This window comes from Anguilla rostrata, chromosome 3, assembly GCF_018555375.3.
Source record: "Anguilla rostrata isolate EN2019 chromosome 3, ASM1855537v3, whole genome shotgun sequence".
NCBI classification, from domain to species: Eukaryota; Metazoa; Chordata; class Actinopteri; order Anguilliformes; family Anguillidae; genus Anguilla; species Anguilla rostrata.
In genome coordinates this window covers 42,600,217-42,622,797 of record NC_057935.1, presented here as the reverse complement: position 1 = coordinate 42,622,797, position 22,581 = coordinate 42,600,217, and the positions used below count along the sequence as shown (strand labels likewise).

General features: G+C 41.8%; 1 long non-coding RNA gene across 1 annotated transcript; it reads right to left on the bottom strand.

The window, feature by feature from the left end:
• Nucleotides 1-687: 687 nt before the first annotated feature.
• LOC135252049 (uncharacterized) lies at nt 688-14,285 on the bottom strand. Its single transcript, XR_010329283.1, has 2 exons — nt 14,146-14,285; nt 688-2,056 (listed from the first exon to the last, which is right to left on the bottom strand). It is a non-coding gene; the product is annotated as an uncharacterized LOC135252049 (long non-coding RNA).
• Nucleotides 14,286-22,581: the final 8,296 nt, after the last annotated feature.

Genomic DNA, 22,581 nt, shown 5'->3' with positions numbered 1-22,581 from the left:
CACGAGAGACCCGTGAACAAATAAAATATATAGACAGTTTAAACAGTCTACTATAATTCAATCACAAGTTAGCATTCAGCAGCCAAACATCCTACAAGAAAGCAAGTACATGACACTTTCAGAAAATCCATGTATAAGACTAAAATTTTCTAAGGGGACAAGAGATTCTAATTTGTAATTTTTCTACAGTTTAGGTTATTTACAAGTTATTCTGTCCTTGAGGGGCATAGTACTGAAAGCCTGTTTTTCCCAGCTCAGTGCTTGCATGTGGTGTACCTAAAGTTAAAAAGTCTTGAGACCTGGTACCATAATTATTGGATTTAAAAGTAATTAAACTCAGGAGAAAGTGGGAACTTTTCTTAAGTAGGCTCTTGACTTTTTTTCTAAAGAGCACCATCTTACTTTTTCATACAAAATACAGTGATGAGTAAGAGATGCATTCCCTGTGATAAAACACAATGCTCTATGATACACTGTATCAAGAGGCTTTGAAGTGAAAGGGACAGCATGCATATACAAAATGTCTCCATAGTCAAATACTGACAAGACAGTAGATTGCAAAATGGCTTTCCTATTACCAAAAGAGAAACATGCTTTATTTTTGCACAAGAATCCCATTTAGCTTTTAGTTTTTAGCTTTTGAGACAGATGTTCCACATGAGTCTTAAATGACAATTTACCATCCAGCCAGATTCCTGCAGTTTTAATTTGGGTACCCTGAATACATGCAGATACATGTATTAGAACCATTTTCAAATAGATTGCTCGAAAATAAAGTACATTTAGTTTTATTCAAGCTTATGATTAATGAGAGCCAACTGAAAGCATCAAAGTAAATTACTAACAGCCTGGTTAAGCAAGGATCCAGTGGCATACAAGATTGCATCATCTGCATAAAAATGGGCATTACAGTGCAGTAAGAATACTAATGAGTAAAGCATAAATACGTGCAGGATATTTTCTCCCTTTGTGAGTCACCTGTTGCCAATGTCAGCAATGAATGATATTGGATGTATGAATCGCATGCTTTGATGCTCTAAAGAAAATCCAGCGCAGGACCATAGCCCCTGCCCTAGAATTATCCCAACATCACTTCATTGAGAGGAGAGCTTTGTCACTCCCTCTGTCAATCTGTTATTGATGAGTACAGGTCAATATATTAGGCCCTGGGATCCCCACCCCAGCGGGACCTGCCCTTCCTCCCTCAGAGAGCGTGGACTGAAGGTCACATGAAGGTCTTTTCTTACTCCTCTCTTCCTTCTTTTGTTTTTTGACAATAATAAACATTCTTATTTCTTTGAATCTGGACAATTGCAAGGTTGGTTATATGGTCTAATGTTTTCGTTGCCATTTCATCAAATGTAAGACAAAAGAAATATGATTACACTTGGGCGTCTACAAATAAGGCTAAGAGTGAAGGGTGGCTGATATATAGTATATGATGTGTGTTACAAAGACTTCTGCGTGCGTAACTCAAAATTCCAAAGCCTAGTAATAGGGTGAGGGTTTCTTATGGCTCAGTGGGCTGTCTCTCTGTGCGGTTCACAAACAACACTGCTTTCACACACACGCACACACACACACACACACACCCACGCACGCGCCTCGAAACACAGGTGCATTATCCAACAGGACATCGTGACAATGTGGGACAAAGACGGCCAGGCTAGTCACATTGAGTTTGTACTTTGAGAAGTTGCACAGCGTTGAAAAAGCTTCCCCGTCCTCAGGCAGGTCGACAGAGAGAGGCACATTCACCCCGGATTGCAGGAACGTGACCAGGTACTCCTCGGCGTGCGTGAGCGGCTCGCTCGCGGCGGCACGTGTACCGGAGCCTTTGTGTCCTCATGTTCCTAAGAGCCGAAATGGAGCCCATCCAGCTCCACGGCACAAAAGGAGCTCCTCACAGCATCCTCCCAGGGTCAGAAATAAAGCAGCCGTTCAGACACTCACCTCGACGGCAGTCATCTCACTGTCACGCTCAGAATGCACCCTGTGACATGTCTCCTGCTTTCTCCTGTGTTCTCTCCATCTGCAGTCTCTCACCTATTCTCTCCTATTAGGGAAAGCCTTCATTAGCCAGACCCTGTTTTTCTTTATCAGTGACAGTTATTACAAAGAGAATAAGAGGAGGGTTCTATTTTGGGAGGGATGAGGGAGAGCAGGGGTTAGGGCGGATGGAATGGTGAAGCAGCACTTTCGGTAAACGCACCCTCACTTGCTTGAACCCTGTAACCTTTAAAGACGTGGAGGTGTAATCTGCGTGAATCACCCAGCAGTGGGGGCACCTGTCAGGCAGATACATAATATAATATCCTCCCATTAGGCCAGCGTAAGCCCCCGCCCCCACCCCCAACCCTGGCCAATTGGATTAGAGTATGTCTCTGTCAGGAACTGTACACAGTTTTAAATGACGGGAAACAGACCTAAGTCCAAAAACAGGAGTGACTAAAATAAGTTTTTTTGTGTGTTAGGGGGAGGAATGAAATAGATACCTGCCTCCTAATAATTAATTGTGCCTACAGGGACATTCAGTGACTTTTATACTCTTTCTCCTGGTCTCAGCCTTTTCATCCCATATTGTATTTGAAGCTCCTTGGTCTTCATGGTCAAATCTGTGATTAAAATCTTTTACCTGACAGAAAACCAGAGGGGAACAGTTTCTCTTCATTTCCTTGGTTTCCCCCCCCCCCCCTGAAATCATACAAACCACTATTATTGCACACAGACAGAGGCCACCCAACTAATTCTGTGACTTAAATGCGTGACTAAAAACGATATATTTTTCAGACTCGAACTAATTTAAGTTCTGCGGTTTAGGTTCTGGCATAACAGAAATTGTCATGTTCTCCAATCCCAGGCTGTGTGGAACCGCACAGAACGGTAAGTCACCGGAGCTGGCTATGAGTTGGGCCAGCTGGCCGCCCCTGGCCAGAATTAGCTGGAAGCACTCGCGTCCCCACAAGAAAGGGGCAATTCGATCCGCTGGAACAAAGAACGAGAGGCGGCATCGGAAAATGGCGGGTGGGGGGGGGGGGTGGTGGGGGGCGGGTGGGGGCGGGGGTGGAGGGGCGATGACGTGACATCAGCACACGATCGACTCCCACACGCGGGGCTTTTCATAAGAACGCGCGCTTGTGAAAATAGATTCGCTTTGTGCGGAACCAGGGCGTTTTTCTGGGGAAGAGCCACACTGAGCGCGGCGCCAGTGAGTCACACATCTGGCCTACGCTCTCGCTCTCCCTCTCTGGCGCGGCGCCGCTTCAACTGGGACCCGCGCCCGCAGCTGCTCCGCACCCCACGCAGGAAGTTGCTACAGGAAGTGGCCTCTCCATCTCGGACCCCTGCAGCACAGGGCGATGAAAGACGGATCCCCTCCTATACCCCCCTAAATGCCCCCCCCATCTGCCTCCTCCCCCCCACCGTGGGGCTGAGAATGGGGAAGAGGAAGGGGGCTAGCATTTAGCCATTAATCAGACACTCACATCCACGGAAGCTTCTAGAGCTCGTACACTTTGGTAACCCTTCCTATGAGTGGTCCTTCATAAGAGCTGCCATATGCAACTCATTCAAAAGCAGCGATGGGTATGACAAAGACCTGGTGCCTGGTGTGCTTGGTTTCTGTGAAATGTGCACTTTCTCACACGTTACATTTTACCCCGGAATGCCTAGATGTTCCAGCTTTTCATCCTCGATCAGTGCTTGTGTCGCAGTGTTATACACTATAGGTCAAAGGTAAGATTGGGAAAGGATGAAAGGAGAGAGTGGTTTTATGGAAAGTCAGTACTTACTGTTAGGAAGATGATTTAAGCTGTTTGTGCTTCCAAAGTCCCCGGGTGCTATCTCTTGAAAATAAGATATTGCATAAACCATTCGGGCGTTTCTGTGTAAAATATAAAGTGTGCAAGAAAGTGTCCACATTTCTCAAGAAACCCAAGCATATAGTGAAACTGATTGTTTTCGGTTCTAACCAAATGGGTCTGTGACACGCTTGGGTATTACATTGGGTTCATGCACATACACACATGGAAGCAAGTTCACACACACACACGCACACACAACACCATCACACCACCACAAACACACAACACACAGCACACACACACACCACACACACACAAGCACCACACACACACACACACACACAAGCACGCACACACACACACACACACACACACACACACAAGCACGCACACACACACACACACACACACACAAGGAATAATGTAACCAGTCACACAAACACAACATTATGGGCAGCATACAAAAAATTACGCACACACGCACAAAGAGAGAGAGATGGAGAGAGAGAGAGAAAGAGATGTTTTATGTCACAAATAAAAGCAGCATTATCCACTTTTCTTTTCGAATCAGTGCGGCATCTGTGTTTCACAAACAGAGTTGTCAAGGTTCATCTCTTCTCTGAGGAGCGACCGCGGTTCTAATTAACCTGACATTCAGATGTGGATTAAACTTTGCCACCCTGTTAACTGAGTAACTCCGATGGGCGATACAGTATCCACACGATTTACATATAAATGGCCCGGGTAAAGAGGCTCTGTCACTGGATGCCGATGTTAAGGGTGAAGGACTGTCGTGATGAATATCTCGTCCTGCGGGCTGTTGATTCCCAGACCTGGGTCAAACACATATTTGAAATACATGAACTCTTCAGATGCTGGAAAAATCTGAATTGAAAATACCCCTGCTGACTGCTAATCATTTGGACTTGATGACTTACATATCAAGAAGCGCATTGCATTATTCAATCCTCTATTAAAAAAAAAGATTGAGATTAATGTTGATGTTGATGTTGATTAATTGCAAAGGCTGCAGCTTTCAATTTAATTGCGACTACTTTCATGCTTAATGATTTTTAGATTTTATTTTAAATTTTATTTATTTATTTATTTATTTATTTATTGCTTGAATCTAGTTGCAATTATGGCCGGTGCACAAACACGAAGGGTCTTACACGTTAATGCTGGATTAGCATATAGCCTACAGCTAGCTCAAATCAAGACCGTGGTCTTCTTTAATTGCGAACCGAAGAGCCGCATGTATGTTTCATTGACTGAGCCGACTTCGCTACCTGCCGACGGCGTTTTGTTGGGGAAGCACTCGAACGCTGGCCGCCGCCGCTGAAAGGAGCGGCTCGCTGTCCCGCGGTTCAGCAGCCGCAGGACAGCGCGCAGTTCGGCGGCTGAGAGTTGCCTGTCGATACGCATTTGTTAGTCGCGCTTCTTATCCAGAGGAGACAAACAAAGGGAACAAAGTGTGACCCAGTGACATTAAAGTAGGCAGCAAAGAGAGAGACAGAGTTGAGGGAAAAATGGACTTTCAGATGCCCTTTTTAGCTCCATGGTGGGCGTGGTTGGGGGGGGTGAGGCGTCTCCCCCGCCCCGTGGTGCAAAGCTCTGAAGGTCACCTGCACTTAGCCCCACTGATCCATAAATGGGTTGTATTCAACGTCACACGCTGAAATGTCTTTCTGCTCTGCTCATATCACCCACGGTATGGGAGGTGTATTTCTGCAGAAACAATAGGCCTCCACCTTAGCCCCCCGACCCACCACCTCCAGAAGAAATTGCTATCTCCACCAACTTTCAGGAAAGCCTCACAAACTAGTGCTTGAAGTGGGAAAAAAACCTTAAAGTTATTCTGATTTTTTTTTACACTATGTGAATATTATTATTATTATTATTATTATTATTAGAGAGTTGTGTGTCATACTTGTTAAATGTTGTATATATGGTTTCCATTTTTCTGTGTATTATATGTGTTGCTTTGACAATATTAGAAAATTTCAATTTCAATTGAACTGAGAGAATACTCCTTTAAAGAATATTCCTTTATTTCAACTTTAACAGAAAACAAAAAATACAAAAAATAAAACAAACCATCTCCAATTCCTACCAATACTTACACCCTTAAACTAATTAGATGTATGAGAGAGTTAGAGCGTGAGCGATGTTTTATGTCACAAATAAAAGCAGAATTTTCCACAGAGAGTATCAAAGAGTATCAACTATCAAAAACAATCAGAACCCACTTAACTACCAAATCTCAATGAAAGAATTAGACGATCAAATTACATAACTTAAAACGAGAAAAGCTTGTGGCCATGACGACATCAGGACAGAGATGCTTAAACACAGCACCCTGAGCTGTGACAGGCCTTGCTCAAATTGTCCAATCTGGTTCTCCAAGCTGGCTGCTTCCCTGAGAACTGGAGCTGGGGACACACGTTCATTCTAGGAAACACCGCCCTGTTCTTTGATTACCTAGGTCTGAAAATCAGTGCCTCCAGGAAACTTGTAATACAGCCGATCCAGAGCTATGACTAAGAGTGATAATTTTTACACATTAGTCATTTCACCTAGTCTGATTAGTAAAACTCTCAAGTTTATCTGAGAATCACTAATCCTGTACCCTGTGGGTGTCGAGGCCAGCGTCATTGCCACTTAAAGTGCACTGCGAGCTGATTGGGTTTAATAGGCCTGGCCTGATACGTCAAACTCAGCGGAGAATGAATTGCAGCCGTTTTCAGTAAAATTATTTACTTATTTATTTATTTTTGCAGAAACTAGAAGTATGAGTCACCAGCTAATGCCTTGGGGCTGTTGCGTGTCTTGTTTCCCGTTGAAAGATTAGGAGGTCTGTTTCATTTGTTGAAATTAATTGTGACCAGAAGCATTTTTAATATAATTGATTGTAATAATAAACAAACAAATATATTAATTTCTCATCCACATGGCTGACAGTTTAATCCAAAAGATCATGTCCACAGCTACACTGTTTAAAGGTCCTGATCAGGATGTGCACTTCAATCAATCCATACAGACATGTAGCTGTATGTCACGTCCAGAAAAGCATGCACCTGAACTAACTCGTACCTCTATGTCACTTTTAGAAACTTGAGCTGTAGCTACCTGTATATGAACACATCAGTCCACGCTTCCTTTGTGGAGAGTCACATTACCTCACTTACCCATGGTAACCCATTCAATTCACCACTCACCGGTAGCATCCATTCCACCCACCATGGTTCCCATTACTAGCATATTAGTGGGCCATGTAGCTCTGACTGAGGTGTTACCTAAGACAGTGCTTTTATTGGGGAAACATTTATACTGCCATTTATACAAGCTTGAGGGAACACACAAGCCTGCAAATGAGCCCTCATCTGCATCTGCAGATCTGTGTAATAGCTGCGTTCCCGTCTTTGGGATGGGTGCGTTCAGAAGAAGGGCTGAATCACTTCCCTCTCTCTGCTTTAACTTGTGTTCACTTATAATGGGTATAAAGTGGTATAAACGTATTCAGAAGCACAAATTCGACGTGAGGGTGTAGCTTTTCTTGTAAAATAAAGTCCAGGAAATTAAAAAAAAACGACCAATTAATTCCAAGTGAAGATATTAGGATTAGATGCTGGGCCAGTATAGGAGTGGACCTATCCCTCCTGCTCCCTAGTGGTATGGGCGCTGGCGGCCACAGAATGGTAGTAAAGCAACTATCCACAATTTATTTTAAAAAATGGGCCACAAACACATCGCAAGTTCGAGGTCAGCTCCTGAAACAGTCTCCTTTCTGGCCAACAACGCCACTTGTTCCCTTATCAGCGCTCAGAGCAATAAATGGCAGTAAAATAACAGGAGACTCCCCACCCCCCAATCACTGATTACACAGTAACCCACATCATAAAACCTATTTTTGTGCTTTCTACGCTTCCTCTGTAAAATGTTTTAAATGTCAAAAATTTATACTGTGCTTACATTGCACATTCACTCTTGGTAATGTCCAATACTGTGCTCATTGATTCACGTGCAATGTGTCTGTCATTCGAATGCCTCTGCTGGTCGTATTCAAGCCAGCACTCAAAGATGGAGTTCTACAGACTTATGGCCCCAAATGAGGGCATTTGAGTTCACTGAAAAAGCGAGTTTAGTGTTCTCCTTATTATTTCTTTTTATTCCGCATCAACATTCTGTACGCCACTTGTCCAACAGCTTTTCAGCAAGGCCTACCAAGTTTGGCTACTAGTTCACCGAGTTACTTGTGCTTTTTATGCAAATAGCGCAGATACCATTTCAGATGTTGACGATTTCACATTGGATAGTTTCCCATTGATTACACGTTCGGAATGTGAACAACACACTTGCAGATGCAAGCTACAATCGGTCGCAGTCGCTGCCATAGGTAGAGACCGCCTCTCTCTCTTTTTCAAAGCTACCAATGGACCAATTCTCTGGCAATAGGTGGGTGACATTGGCAGCAGTAACGTTACCAACAGCAAAGCATGTTCAACCCAAACTGATATTAGTTTTCAGTTATAATTCCTGTCAGCCAAAGCAGGTATTTCAACATTGAACATAATGTTATTATAATGGTAATGCTATATTGCCTTTATAAATGCTTTGGAAGAAAGGGTTCATATAGAAGTATGCTAAAGGCCACTAGCTTTGGGCAGCAAAGTGAATACTGTGTTATGGGTAACTTCAAATTTACAGCTGAGTCACTTGACAGATGCTTTCAGCCAAAGCGATTTACAAAAGTGAATTTCAGACAATAAGCCAACACTGCTAGAGCTACGGATTGGCAACATTACAATTATACAAGTGCCACCTTAAAGATGCAAGCCTCAAGACCTGCACGATAATGTGAGAGAAGGGTTAGTCACTTATTTAAAACAGAAAAAATGTGGTTAAGTCTGTAAAGGTGAGTTATTTTATGGAAAACAGTCAGTGAATCTGCTATCCTGACTGAGTAGGGGAGGTTTTTTACCATAAGGGCACAGGGGCTGAGGTCATGAGATGAGGTTCTGCTGGCGCACACTCAAAGGGCTGGGACAAGCTGCTGCTGAGAGGATGAATGGAGAGGTCTGGTTGGAGTCTATGATGTCATAATTAGGGCTGGGCTTCCCTACCCTGTTCCTCCAGATTGACCGTCCTGTAGGTTTTCACTCCATTTCTAACAAAGCACACCTCATTCAGCAACCAGAGGTCTCATTGAGCGACTAATTAGAATCAGGTGTGCCAAATTAGGGTTGAAAGGAAAACGTACAGGATGGTAGATCTCCTGGAACAGGGCTAGGCAACCCTGCATTAGATGGTTTAGAGGGACATCAGTATCTGTTTGTGTTCAACCAACAAAATTACCTGCATTCAGAAGGAGGGGTAGGGGGTAGCGAGTATCTGTTCATTTCATAAATGCATCTGTCAATATGCTGCAAAATGCAATGCAATGTGTGCTTTATTGTGCATGGCACAATAAGTTAATGCTTATTGTCTGACTAATCTCATCTTCCAAATACTCTCCAAATGTCATTGGTCTGATTTGGGAAGGAAAAAACTTTGTATACAAGGCATTATCTGTGCAATTCTGATTATGGTATTTGGGTTTGGATACACCCCTAGTAATCATTGCCTGCAAATAGAAAGGGGCAGTACCAATTGTCCTCAATAACCCTTTTATTGATTGGGACCTGGCTGCAAGACAGGATAAATGTGAGAAGGGATTTGAAGATGTTATGTATGATTGTTTTTTGGTGCAGCATGTCAGCAGCCTATGAGAGAGAAATCAGCCTTGGGTCTGGTTTTGTGGGATAATCTTGACAGAATATCCAGTTCAGTAGTGGAGCTATTTAGGACAAGCGATCAGTGTGCAGTTAGATTTTAAAAATAAAGTCTGTTTCTTCCAGTTAAATAAAGAAATGTAAACTACATAGCAAAACTGCAAATGAAAATTGGCAGTTTCAAAAGGTATTATTCTTGAAGCACAGAGAAAATTCATTCCACAATTAATAAAAAAATTTCCACCATGGATGAATCAAAGTTTAAGAGTATTCTGGTGGAGTTCTGTCAGTAGAAGAGGACATAGGTGGAAATATGCAAAAGCTAAATTCCACAATTAATTTCACAAATTAGTTCTTTACACAGTCTTGTGTTTTTCACAGTAAAGATCTGTTAAAAATGGAAACTGTACTGCCAGTGTATGATTTGGTTTTTCATTGATTTTGTGTTTTTTCCATTATTTTCCATAAAATCCTTGATTCTTTTCTATGAATAACTAACCAATACTTATTCTGTATTCCTTAGAAAATCATACATTTCTGTGAAAAAATGTTGATACATTTCTAATTAAACTAAATGTTAAAATGTTAAAATATAGAAATTTGAATTGAGTAATCACCATATTATTACAAAGTGAACTTGCAGTAGGCTACAGAAAAGTTCAAAACCATACAGTCGGCAATTAGAGGTGGCTGATTTAGAATGTGTGAGAACTGGATACCACACACATAAAGGTTCACTGACCAGGGGGGTGGTGTTCGAACCGAACACAGACCAGGGAGGAGGAGGGAGACAGATCACAGATGGGGGGAGGAGGTGGGGTGCTACAAATAATTAGAAAACCGGATAGATCATTAGAAAACCCATACAAATACTTGTACAGGATGCTCTGGTCCAGAACCGGCCATTTGTCAATCATATTGGAAAGTCCTTTTTGTGATTTCACATGGATTTTCTCACTTTTAAAAAATGGAACCAAGGGACTTTCATGTCCAGGCTTGCTGCAGCAAGAAACCCTCCCATTTGTAGGTAAATGCCAAGCCGTAGATACTCTCTAGTTTGCAGATAAATGGACAGCCATAAATACTCTCTAATTTGTAGATAAATGGAAAGCCGTAGATACTCTCTACCTTGTAGATATATGGCAAGTGTAGATTAGCTGAATGACCTGTTCTTGTCATTTTGTGTTATTATGTTCTTTTGTTTACAGCTTTAATTCTGTCTCTCTGATAAGAAATGGTGCTCCTGGTAAGGCTCATTTCTTCATCACAACCATATTTGGGCACTACATCAAATTGTTCTAGTAAGCATCCTGAAAATATTTTCTGAACACAATTCCTATGAAGTGACATGGTAAGTATCACTCCCTTAAAATTAAATCTGCTGAAAGGAATGGTTGAGTTGTGCATGGTTGTCTTGCCTATATATCTTCTTGGATCTTTCTCTATAACCCTGTATCATGCACTCTGATGGCTGTAGTTAAGCACTGGGCTTTCTTAGTATTTGTATAGGAGACAGGATAGCCCTTTGTGCTTTCAGAGATACTCTTTCGGATGCAACCTTAAAAGTGGGTCCTCAAGTAGTGCTCAGTATTCCCTGGCTCTTACCCCAAAATAAAAGATTTTTCTAGCGTCCTTGAAAATGTACTGTAATTCGTTTCCAGTTTATCCAGGTAAATAAACTCTTTTTTTCTTCTTATTTTTTCTTCTCAGATAATAATAAATAATAATTATTATAATATTATAATAATTAATTTGTATTATGTTAATCATTTCTATTTAATTAATGAATACTAGCAACCGTAATGCTGATTGGAATGCAGAGTGTGTAAAAGAGTTTGTAATGTCACCGTGTGTATAATAAGTGACATGACGACGACACACCGCAAAAAAGAGTGTCATGTTTTATATCTGCCACATGCTCAAATCTAGGGCGACACAGACATGAGCTTTTGACTGGGGCTGAGGCTGCCATGACAACACGCATACACAATGATCGCCTATCTCAAAAGCAATAAAGAACTGCAAGAGCCGTGGCACAGAACAGCGAATCACACAAGCCGACGAGCATTAAGTTGTAAAATATGAGCGGACAACAGTAATCGCTTCAGAATAAACAAACTGACCAATAAATACCCTTAAAAAGTAGCATATCTACATCCAACTAATGAATACATCGAGCTCACAAACAGTTGATAACAATGATCTTTATGAGCTACACGATGCTATGGCCTGGATATAATCAACACTTAACTTTGAGTCATACAGTACATAAACACAAGTGAGATATGTTTCAGTCATGCCCCTCGCTGCAGACAAGAACCAGCCTACCTCAGCTAGCTAAATAACATTTTTAAGATGTTCTTTAAGCTGTGGAACGTTGTAAAAACTTAGTGTGGTATAAAACATTGTACAAGCGTTGTTGTGTACCATAACTGGAGGAAAGCCCTGCAAAAACCTTACTGCGGTGTTGTAAAACGATCAAAAGTTAGGCAAGGGAAGGAATGAGAGAGCTGTTATTTAGGACATGTAGGGAGACATAGCGGCATCTGTAATGGGTCATGTCAGTTGACGTAATATTTAAGAATGTTAAAAGTAGTAAAGGTGTTATTCACTGCGTTAGCAGACTGTGTAGTTATCTATTAAGGGAATTTTCATTGAGAGCTACAGCAAAAGTGCTTCTTTCTGGGCTGGTGCATGCAATTTCAGTGGGTCAGCTGCAGCTTCAGAGAGGCTGAAAAACAGAGAGGCTGAAAAACAGAGAGGCTGAAAAACTTCCCCAAGGGGATTTGCTTCCAACCAGTGGTGCAGATGAAAGGAACATAAATCTTAACAGTAAACTGGTTATTGGTCTCGAGCAGGTTACATTTATATTGCACAGGCCAGTAGATTATTCAGATGTTCAGTGAACTTGATAGTCTAGAAAAATAAATTAAACCTAGTTGAGACCCTGAATCCATATTTATGTCATCAGTGTTATTTGAATTTGGGAAGATAACCTAGCACAGAGCATCCACAAGTTGCCGAAAACTTTTATCCACAAGTTACATAATCTGTGGATATCAGAACATGCTTCATAATTTTGTGATGTAAAGCAAAAAAATATAATCGCAAACTAAAATTGAGATTAGTAAAAAAATCATACTGGTATTGATTAATCAGTTAATTATTTGCTTGATTATTCATGCAGGTAACTACAGGGAAATAGATTGGGAGTAATTACTGGTTTAAAGGTAAAGTCATTAGTCTCTGCTGTTCGAACCTGCCTGCTGTCCGTGATGCAGAAGTGTAGGTGAGATACCTTTTTGTGTTTTGTTTTTTTAATGCAAGGAATTTCACTGATGAACCTGCCAGTTCTGGCTCCTGAATGGCCAGAGCAAGGCAATCAAAATGATATCAGTAACAAGCCACGCCTCTTACATACACGCCCTTTTGGTCCTGTCAATCTGCGGCTGGTTTCAGGAGAGATGAGCTGTGTTAGACTAACTGCATTCATGTGTTCTCTGGTCTGGCTCTGACTCTACCTGGAATTAGTTACTGAATAGTTTATTAGTATATGATATCACACTTCACACATCTTCTGGCTACTACATGCTATATCCAAGCCAAGGTAATAAATAAATAACTAGATAACATGCTGTCTTACTGAAGTGAAGGTCACACTATAGACAGGAAAATATCGAATCAATAAATAAATATATATATTTTTTTTTTTTTCATCGGAGAAACAGAAAGTCGGAAACTGTAATGCTGGCAGAAGCACACCGAGCCCACAACGGACTCGACTGTGCAAGCCAGGTCCGCTGCATCTGACTGTTATAGATTTTTCCACTTTAAATATTAATACCCTCGAGCAGATCTGAATCGGAGGAATGAACGGCTCCTCCTTCCCCTGCCATGTTTCAGAGCAGGGCCTTTTAAAACTGCAGTGAACAGGGCGGATCCACTTGCGGACGTGCGGGGAACACTCCGCGCAGATTGATTAAATGTATTAATCATTAATTACGGGTGGTCTCATCTCTAGAGAAGCCAGTAAGAGAGCAGCGGTGTGTACAAAGTGGTGGTAACCGAGGAGACAGAAGTAGGGGAGGTGGAGATTTTACTGAATTACTCAATAAGCATCCCGATTGCTAATTATGTTCTGCCTCGGCTTAAATAAGGATTAGTTTGCATCTAATGTGATGGTGATACCTTTGTGCGGTTCAAATGAAAATACCTTCAGTTTAAAAAAAGTTATGAGTTTTATGTTGAAACAGATCTTTTTGTTACGATTAAAAAATGATTGACAGTGTAAATCTCTTTTTCTTAATGAAATAGCTTCATTTGGAATGCATGAGGGGTACATTTATGATACGGCATTAAGTAAAACACAGTTAAAATGAAATAGAAGCAGCTGCTGATAGATGATTAATTTTGAGAAACAGATTGGAGGAAGTGATAAGTCTAAAAAGAATTCCTCTGCCTCTCTATGCTCCTGCTCACACTATATCTGTGAAGAAGCATCAGCTTATGGGCTAACTCAATGTAACCTGTTTGCTCAGGCAAAGAAATAGAAGAATTAAAAGTCCACTTACCTGGGATTCAGCAAGGACTAGAACATAAACACTTTTGCAGTGTTGCTCTTCAGAAAAATAAAACATACTTTGACGAAAGGGACACGGTCATTGTTGCTAATGCCCCAAATTTCCCAGCAGGCCTTGCAGGAAGACACGTGATGTCAGCAGAGCTTCTTCACCAGGTGTGTGTAAACCAGGGATATGGATCTACACGTGTATGCCATACAGGTGGTGGTGGGGCAGGGAGGTCAATGGGCAGGATAGAGGGGGGGGGGGAGTGATACTTACAAGACTCGGGCTAGTGTGTGGTGGCAAAAATGATAGGACAGTGCAGGGGGCGGTGGACGAAGTGTCAGAAGTTAGGAATAGTGAATGACATCCCTTCATTATGGAAGAGAGAAGGGTTGACTGGCTGCAAGTTTGAGGGGAAAAGGAGTTAACTATGAATATACTGCTGGGGGATATATTGGGGGCAGAATTTAAGGTAAGAAAGGGATGGAGAGAGGGAGAAGACTGAGACAGATGCGAGCAGGAGAAAGGTGAAGTTCTCTGACAAAAGATGCAGCAGAGAAATTGGCATAAAATCAGGGGAGAGATAAAGATAAAATTCCCTTCTTAGTCTTAGTCTCCAGCAGACACCAGAGTCTATGAGTCAAGCAAGAGGCAGCAAGAGCTAAAGTTAGTGTCGCCTCACCCAGTCTCCGAATCTGCAGTACAAAGAGCATCTGGAGCCATTTAGAGTAATCTTATTAATCTTGCTAAAAACATTTGCACAGGAGGGAGATCATGTTCTCCACAAGCAGTGGGTAGAATACAGATTCAAATTCAAATTTCTAAAACCTTTTCCAGCAAATTTTTTTAATAGAAAATAATAATGATAATAATAATAATAATAATAATAATAATAATAATAATAATAATAATAATGTTAGCTCACTCAAAAGGAATGCACAACACATAACAAAATACAACATACTGTAAATTACAAAATGATAAAATTATACATAAATATTCCAGAGTAATTAAATAACATTTCTTGCTAAAGGAATGGCTTTTATTTTGACTGTGTAGATGAAAAGATAAGGTATCCCATGGTCTGTCCAGTAAGGGCCAGAACAGAGATCAGTAACAGTTTCCTCCTGCAGGGGGCAGGAGAGTGCTCATTGGGCGCAGTGGTTCCCACAGCTGCGTGTGCTTAAGGCTGAGCCAGAGAACAAAGCTGTCACGTCAAAACTCAATTCCACAGCATAATGAAGTGGTCGCAAGATACAAAGACCAAGCAAAGCCCGCAGTTCCTCTGCCAGCTCACAGACTTGGTCAAATTAGCTTCGGCTTCCATTCACATCTGGAAACTCGATCCTTTTCTCATTTTGTCCATCTTTTTCTTTCTCTTACTGTGGCTCTGGCTAATCAAATTATTTGCTTGTTTCATTTTTTATTTAACCAAATTCTCTTCTAGAACAATGTCCTGTCCAAGAAGCTCGGTGAATACTATAGTAAAACATTTCACCAGTCATTTATCAACACTGCTGCTGTCAAAGAAGACAGTGTTCCAGCTGAAACACTGTTAGCTCAAAGGCAGCATATTCAGCGACTGAAATCAATTCCTTCTTTTAAGAAACTTTGATGGATGGAAAGAAAAGTGGAAAGAAGCATTTTGTTCTTGCTCATCGCAATGCATACCGACTGCAGTGTCAGCAAGGAGCAGCTATTTCTGTAGGTCACCAAAACATTCCAAGCATTAAAAAAATCTTTCCTTCCTGGGAATGTAATTTCATGATGTTTCTTTTACATTTTATTCGGAGAACAGGCAAACACGACAGCAGAAAGGCCAAAGCATAAACAGTAATTTTATTTAAAGCCACGTGTAAGTCTGGGGAATTGAATTACCTTTGGAGATGATTGGTTTAGAAAGTAACGGTTCTGCGACTAAAATGTGCGGTCTGTAGAATAATGATGTACATTTGAGCAAATGGCTAACCCTTGCTTACACCCTCAAACTTCAGATTGTTCACCAAGGATTTTTGTGCTGTGCCCTGGTCATGGCTGCGGATTAATGGAGTCCAGTGGGGCAAAGTGATGGAGAGCCAGAGGCTACTGGAAGAGATTTGTTAAGGAAGAAATGATGTGAGGCATGCTGGGAGATAGTGTCTTACAAAGGGCAGGCTGCAGGACCAGGGCATGCTGGGAGTTTGATATGGAAGGAGAACAGACACTATGTTATGCCCATCTTGTATTTCTCACCGATTGGAGGAAAGCCAGCAATGCCAGAATTTAGCCTTCATATCCATCTCTCTCAGCCAACCTGGCCTCCTTGTTCTATCTCAAGGAGAGTGACCCCTGTATTTTGGTTGAGGAGAACAAAAGACCCTTGTATTTTGTGCGAGGAGAACAATATTACAAGGGCTATAAAATTAACAAAGCATTTTGTTAATCTCTTTTGTAATTGAGCAGTGCTCTACAGTCTGGAGGCTGCAACAAAATAAACATGCAACAAGGTTTGAAAGATGTGCAACATTCCCCAATTATCTAATGCAGAAAGTGAATGTAGATATTGAATCACAGGGGAGTCCTTTTATGCATGTGCGCGTGTATGTGCTTGTGTGCATTAGTGTGTGCCTGCGTGCATATATGTGCGTATAATGAGATTGCCAGTGTGACATCACCTGCTGGGTCTGTACAAAATCTAAACCCCACATGGTGAAGCCAGCCACAGGCTGAGGAGTGTTTCATGCAGGTGGGTTTTTGCGATAAAGAGCTGGAGCAGAAAGAACAGGTGCCAGTGTGAACAGTCCATAATCATCATTCTAAGACAGGATGTCTAATCATAATGGCTCAGATTTTTCAGAAAAAAAAGACATAGTGGAGACATAGTAAAAGTCTTACATCAGCCTACTTCTGGTCCTCCTTGGAGAAGCTGTCAAAATCTGACATAATCTGAGGCACATCCACGCGCACGCACCCACACACACACAATCTCTCTCTCTCTCTCACACACACACACACACACACACATAAATACACACAATCTTTCTCATTCACACACACACACACGACAGGGAATATGCTTCTGCGTGAATTATCCTGAAAATATGTTGATTTGTGATAAACTGCAGCAAATGGCCTAAATCTGAAGGGTAATTAGGATCCATCCAGAACTTCAGGACACAGAGTTTCTGATCTGGACACCCTGAAAGCTGCAAAGCAATTCAAACGTCACTTTAAAAAAATGTCTGTGTATTTTTTTTTTTTAAGTCTGATCTTGTTTGGGCTGAGGGTCAAAAGAAAAGGAAAAAAAATAATGACAAAAATACAAAACAAAATCAGTTTTTTTCTGAAGCAGGCACCCAATATTAGGCATATCAAAACATACTTAAAGCAAAAAATATTAACATACTTCATAACATAAAATAAACAGATCAGTGCATATGCAAGCTTCCATTTACAGCACCGGAGAATGGCTGTCCACCAGGGAGGCTAATGGGGTTTAAATGAGTACATAATGCCGCATGTGCACTCTAATAGCTGTTAATGTGTGCAGCTCGAGAAATTGGAGCTTAATTATAAAAATATAACTATATGAGGGATGAAGCGCTCCTCGGACTGGTCGAGACCTAGCAACAGACAACGGGAAACTTTCCTAAAACAGTCACCGCAGCAAAGCTAGCCACCCTGTTCTCTAACTCCTGCCCTCTCTCAAACATCCACACTTTCCATCTTTCCCTCTCGCTCTCCTCCTTGCTCTCTTCAGTTCCATGTGTCTGAAGTAATCAATGGTCATAATAACACGCACGATGGGGGAAGAGGGTGTGCTGAAGGTCAGCCTTTGAAATTCGACACCAATTGACAGCTACTCCCTCAGGCAGATCTAGAGGAGCTGGGAGAGGATGAGATTGTGAGAAAGAGAGAGAGAAAGAGAGATGTATGTCTAATCGTACATAAATTCTTGTACAGTAAGAAGGCTTTTAACTGCCATCTCTGATATACAGTGCTGTGAAAAAAGTATTTGCCCCAATCTTGATTTCCTCTATTTTTGCATATTTGTCACACTGAACGGTTTCAGGTATTTAGAAAAATGCAATATTAGACAAAGGAAACCCGAGTAAATACAAAAAAGAGTTTTTAAATGATTCGATTTATTTAATGAAAAAAGGTATCAAACACCCATATCAGCCATGTGAAAAAGTAATTGCTTCCATAAACTCAATAACTGGTTGCATTACCTTTAGCATCAATAACTGCAACCAAACACTTCCTATAGTTTAATATTAGGCTTTCACAATGCTGTGGAGAATTTTTTGCCTGCTCTTCTTTGCAGACCTAGTTCAGATAAATTGGTAGGTTTTCAAACGTGAACTGCTCATTTCAGGTCCTGCCACAGCATCTCTAGGGGGTTCAGATCAGGACTAGGCCACTCCAAAACTATAATTTAGATTCTTTTCAGGCATTCAGATGTGGACTTGCTTTCGTGATTCGGATCACAGTCTTTGGGCAGCTCGGTGGTGCAAGGAGTAGCACTGTCGCTTCACAGCAAGAAGGTCCTGAATCGAATCCCGGCCTGGGCCTTTCTGTGTGGAGGTTGTATGTTCTCCCCGTGTTCGTGTGGGTTTCCTCTGGTTTCCACACACAGTCCAAAGACATTCAGGTAGGCTAATTGGAGACTCTAAATTGCCCATAGGTATGCGTGTGTGCGAGAAGGTGTGTGTGCCCTGCGATAGACTGCCTCTCGCCCAATGCACGCTGGAATAGGCTTCAACACCTCTCACAATCCTGTTCAGGAATAAGCGAGTATAGATAATGGATGTACGGATGGATGGTTGCCTTGCTGCAGAACCCAATTACGCTTCAGCTCACGGACAGATAACCGGACATTCTCCCAAAGAACTTCTACTTCCTGGATGAGTTGTCGCTGTGCCCTTGGAGAAATTTAAGTGGGCCGACCACTCCTGTGAAGATTCACTACTGTTCTAAGTGTTTTCCATTTGGCAAGATTTATATATTTCAACAACTTTTTTGTCTCATCTGTTCTGGAATTTCCTTTCGTTTGTATAGTGTACTTGTAGAAACTTTATGGTGACTACTTCACTCTGATGGTAAGGTTCAGTATGAGTGAGGTTTAGGTTCAACAGAGCTGGCTGCAATCAAGCCTGGCTATGTTCAGTCAGCTGAATCTAATTATCAATTACATTTGGTTAATTGGCTGATTTAATAACTAAGGAGGCAATTACATTTTCACATGGGTGATATGGGTGTTTGATAACTTTTTTAATCAAATAAATAAAATAATTTTAAAATGTTTTTACATTTACTGTTTCCCTTTGCCCAATATTACATTTTGTCTAAAGATCTGAAACCATTCAGAGATAGAAATATGCAATAGAAATCAGGAAGAGGGAAACTACTTTTTCACGGCATTGTACTGTATATTGGAGGGTGGACAGGGGGAAAGGGTACATCTTCGAGGTGAAGATACTGTTAAATGCAATATACAAATTTTCACTATCCCATTACTTTTGCATTTAACTGTTAGAGACCCTAAGGATAGAGAGAGAATCTACTTTCGCAAACATCCACCCATTTTTTCTGCCACAGAAGCAAGAGATCTGTGGCACTTTTTCACTGTAAGACTGGGGTTCACTGTGAAGCATGGTCACCACATTTTGGCCCCAATCTACCGAGAGACCTCTTCACTGACCTTTTAGACTCAGAGGCAGGAACTCGGTAACACATATCCTTCACAACTGCTATAAAGCAGGAACCAGGTTGGCTTATTGGACCCATTTCCCTTTGCACAGCTGGAACCAGACTGACTCATCATACCAATTTTCCACCATAGAGCTGGAACCACGCTGGCTCATTATACTTATTTCCCCACCGTAGAGATGGAACCAGGCAGACTCATTGCTCCATTTTCCATGGTAGAAAACAAGACCCAAGCTGTGCAAAGATGCTGCTTCCGTCGCTAGTATGAACTGATTCTAAAACGAGGATCACAATCCCATGATGAACTACCCTATTTTACTTATAAGCAAAAGAAAAACATACAAATGGCATTGGGGGTGCTAAATAATAACAAAACAAGCACTCGGTCATGATGCGTCCAAGATGACCGCCAATGTCATTTATCCAGTTGGCAAGCTGAAAGACGACTGATGAAACCGATGAGTGTTGTGCCAACAAACTGGGAGTTTGCCCGTTTAAATTTTGACTGAGCTGTATATATCATGCTGGGGCCCTCTAGGGCACCCCACCAGAGCCGTTAATTAAGAAGCCTGGATAGGGAGACCACCTGGACCCCTCTTTAGTACAGGGTCACACATGGTTCGGCTTCCTACTCCCACAATGCACCAGGGCGCCTACTAGATCAGAGAGGGCTGGCAGAGCACGGTTCTGCGAGATCAACCCTGCCCCATGTGAAACGAATGCAAATCTTTTAATTAGAACAGCCGAAGCGGGGTACATTTCCTTTGTGACCTTTACGCGGAGAGAACGGCGAGACCTTGCATCGTCAGAGGCTCCGGGCTGTGCGGCGCTCACGTGTCCCCCCACCCCACCCCACCCCACCCCCACCCTCAGAAGATCTGTCCATCACCCTTTCCCCATCGTCTAATTGAAAGAGATCCCCAATTGCCATTTCAGTACACGATGAAACCACAGGCCAGAGAAGTGAACCCAACCTCTATCCCTGGAAACCAGAACAGGTCAGACTCTCTACCGTGGGTCAAACTAGAAAGTGAGAACCGAGGATATGAGTGTAAAAAAACAGTGCATATTTGTGAATTGCTTTACTCTTCTTCTTCTTCTTTTCAGCTGTTCCCGTTAGGGGTCGCCACAGTGGATCAGATCCGCATATTTGATCTGGCATATGTTCTTACGCCGGATGCCCTTCCTGACGCAACCCTTCCCATTTATCTGGGCTCGGGACCGGCAATAGGAATGCACTGGCTTGCGCATCCCCAGGTTGGGTTGTGAATTGCTTTATTAGTGTCAAATTTTCTTAAAGGTCCATGAAACTGAAATCTGTGAATTCTTTGCTGATGTGCTGTTTTAATACTTTTTTGTATTCATAAAGGGCCAAGAAATATTTAAAAATTATTCTTGCAAAAAAAAAAAAAAAAAAACATTTAAGCCCAGCCGAAATTGGCTTGCTTTTCCCCTTGGCTAAAATGTCAGGTTTTCAATGGGTGGGGATAACTGGGTGTTAGTTACGCAACAAAAATCTTAAGTCTAGTGAAATCCTTCTTATATGTAATTTGTAAATGACGCTCTTCTCACTTTTGTGCGGGTGAGGCAACCTAAATTGAAATGCCAAAGCATTGCCCCTGCTCTGGATCCAGAGAAAGCAATATGCTTTTTCCTTTTCCCAAAAATTAACAGACCTACAAGAAATGAGTTTAATTTCTGGAGCCCACAGGCACTGCAATATTACAATAACCCATGTAGTTAGTATTTGCTGTGCCCATTTCCACCTAGAACTTGTCGCAGAACGAGGTGGATCGGCAAGTGGACCAACTGTCAGCTAGCGACAATAGCTTTCAAGCTGTGACATGTGGAATCAAAGGCTTTATCTGGGGGTAATTTCCAGATTTTGAGATTGCTTTAGAGTCAAATGTTAGTGTACAGTAGCTCCGTGCTACAATGTTGTTACACACTGAATGATCTTTCGGTTTAACTATACAATGGTAAAGCCTAGTTCATGTTGCTTTCTTAAGTTTTTGTCTGGTAGTGTAAGGTTACTGCAGGGGACAATTTGCTCTAACCAGCTCTTACCTAGCATGTGATGAGAAATGGTTTACATATTATGTCTTACGGATATGAATGTTAATGAGCACAGGACACACGCCTACCCTGTCTTTAATCGAAGTGTTCATTACAATTTAATGGCTATAACTGGGTTGAAAACTTTAAAGAGACATTAAGAAGACAATCGTCACTTCAGGGGAATATAACCACAATATGAATCCAGTTACCTGGACGTTCAATTTCAAAAGCGGTCTTGAATACAGCTTCGTTCAAACATCCACACCACATGCCCCTGTAGTTCTACAAAGTATGCCTCTTATGATCTGGTCTGATTTCAGCGTGGAGTCACTGCATGAACAGGGATGATCAGTACCGTGGGTGGTAACATATCACTGAAGACTTTCCTTACCTGTGTAAGCTTTCCAGATGAAAGCATGAAGGCCAACATTGTCATGAAAGCTTAACATCCAACTGAGGCTCCCTTGATCCACCGCTTCATCAGATCCTCTCAGATACGGCTTGTTAACAGAACACAATTCCTTCCTATCATACACTGCTGCATCCTATCCGTTTCTGTCAGACCTGGGCCAGATAAGCATTTGAATCCAAAACAAATACGTTTCTCTGTGTTCTATTGATCTTGCCGGTTGTAACTGAGCCTGCCAACATGACCAGAAGGCGGGTTTTGCACTTTTTGAGAGTATTTCATTG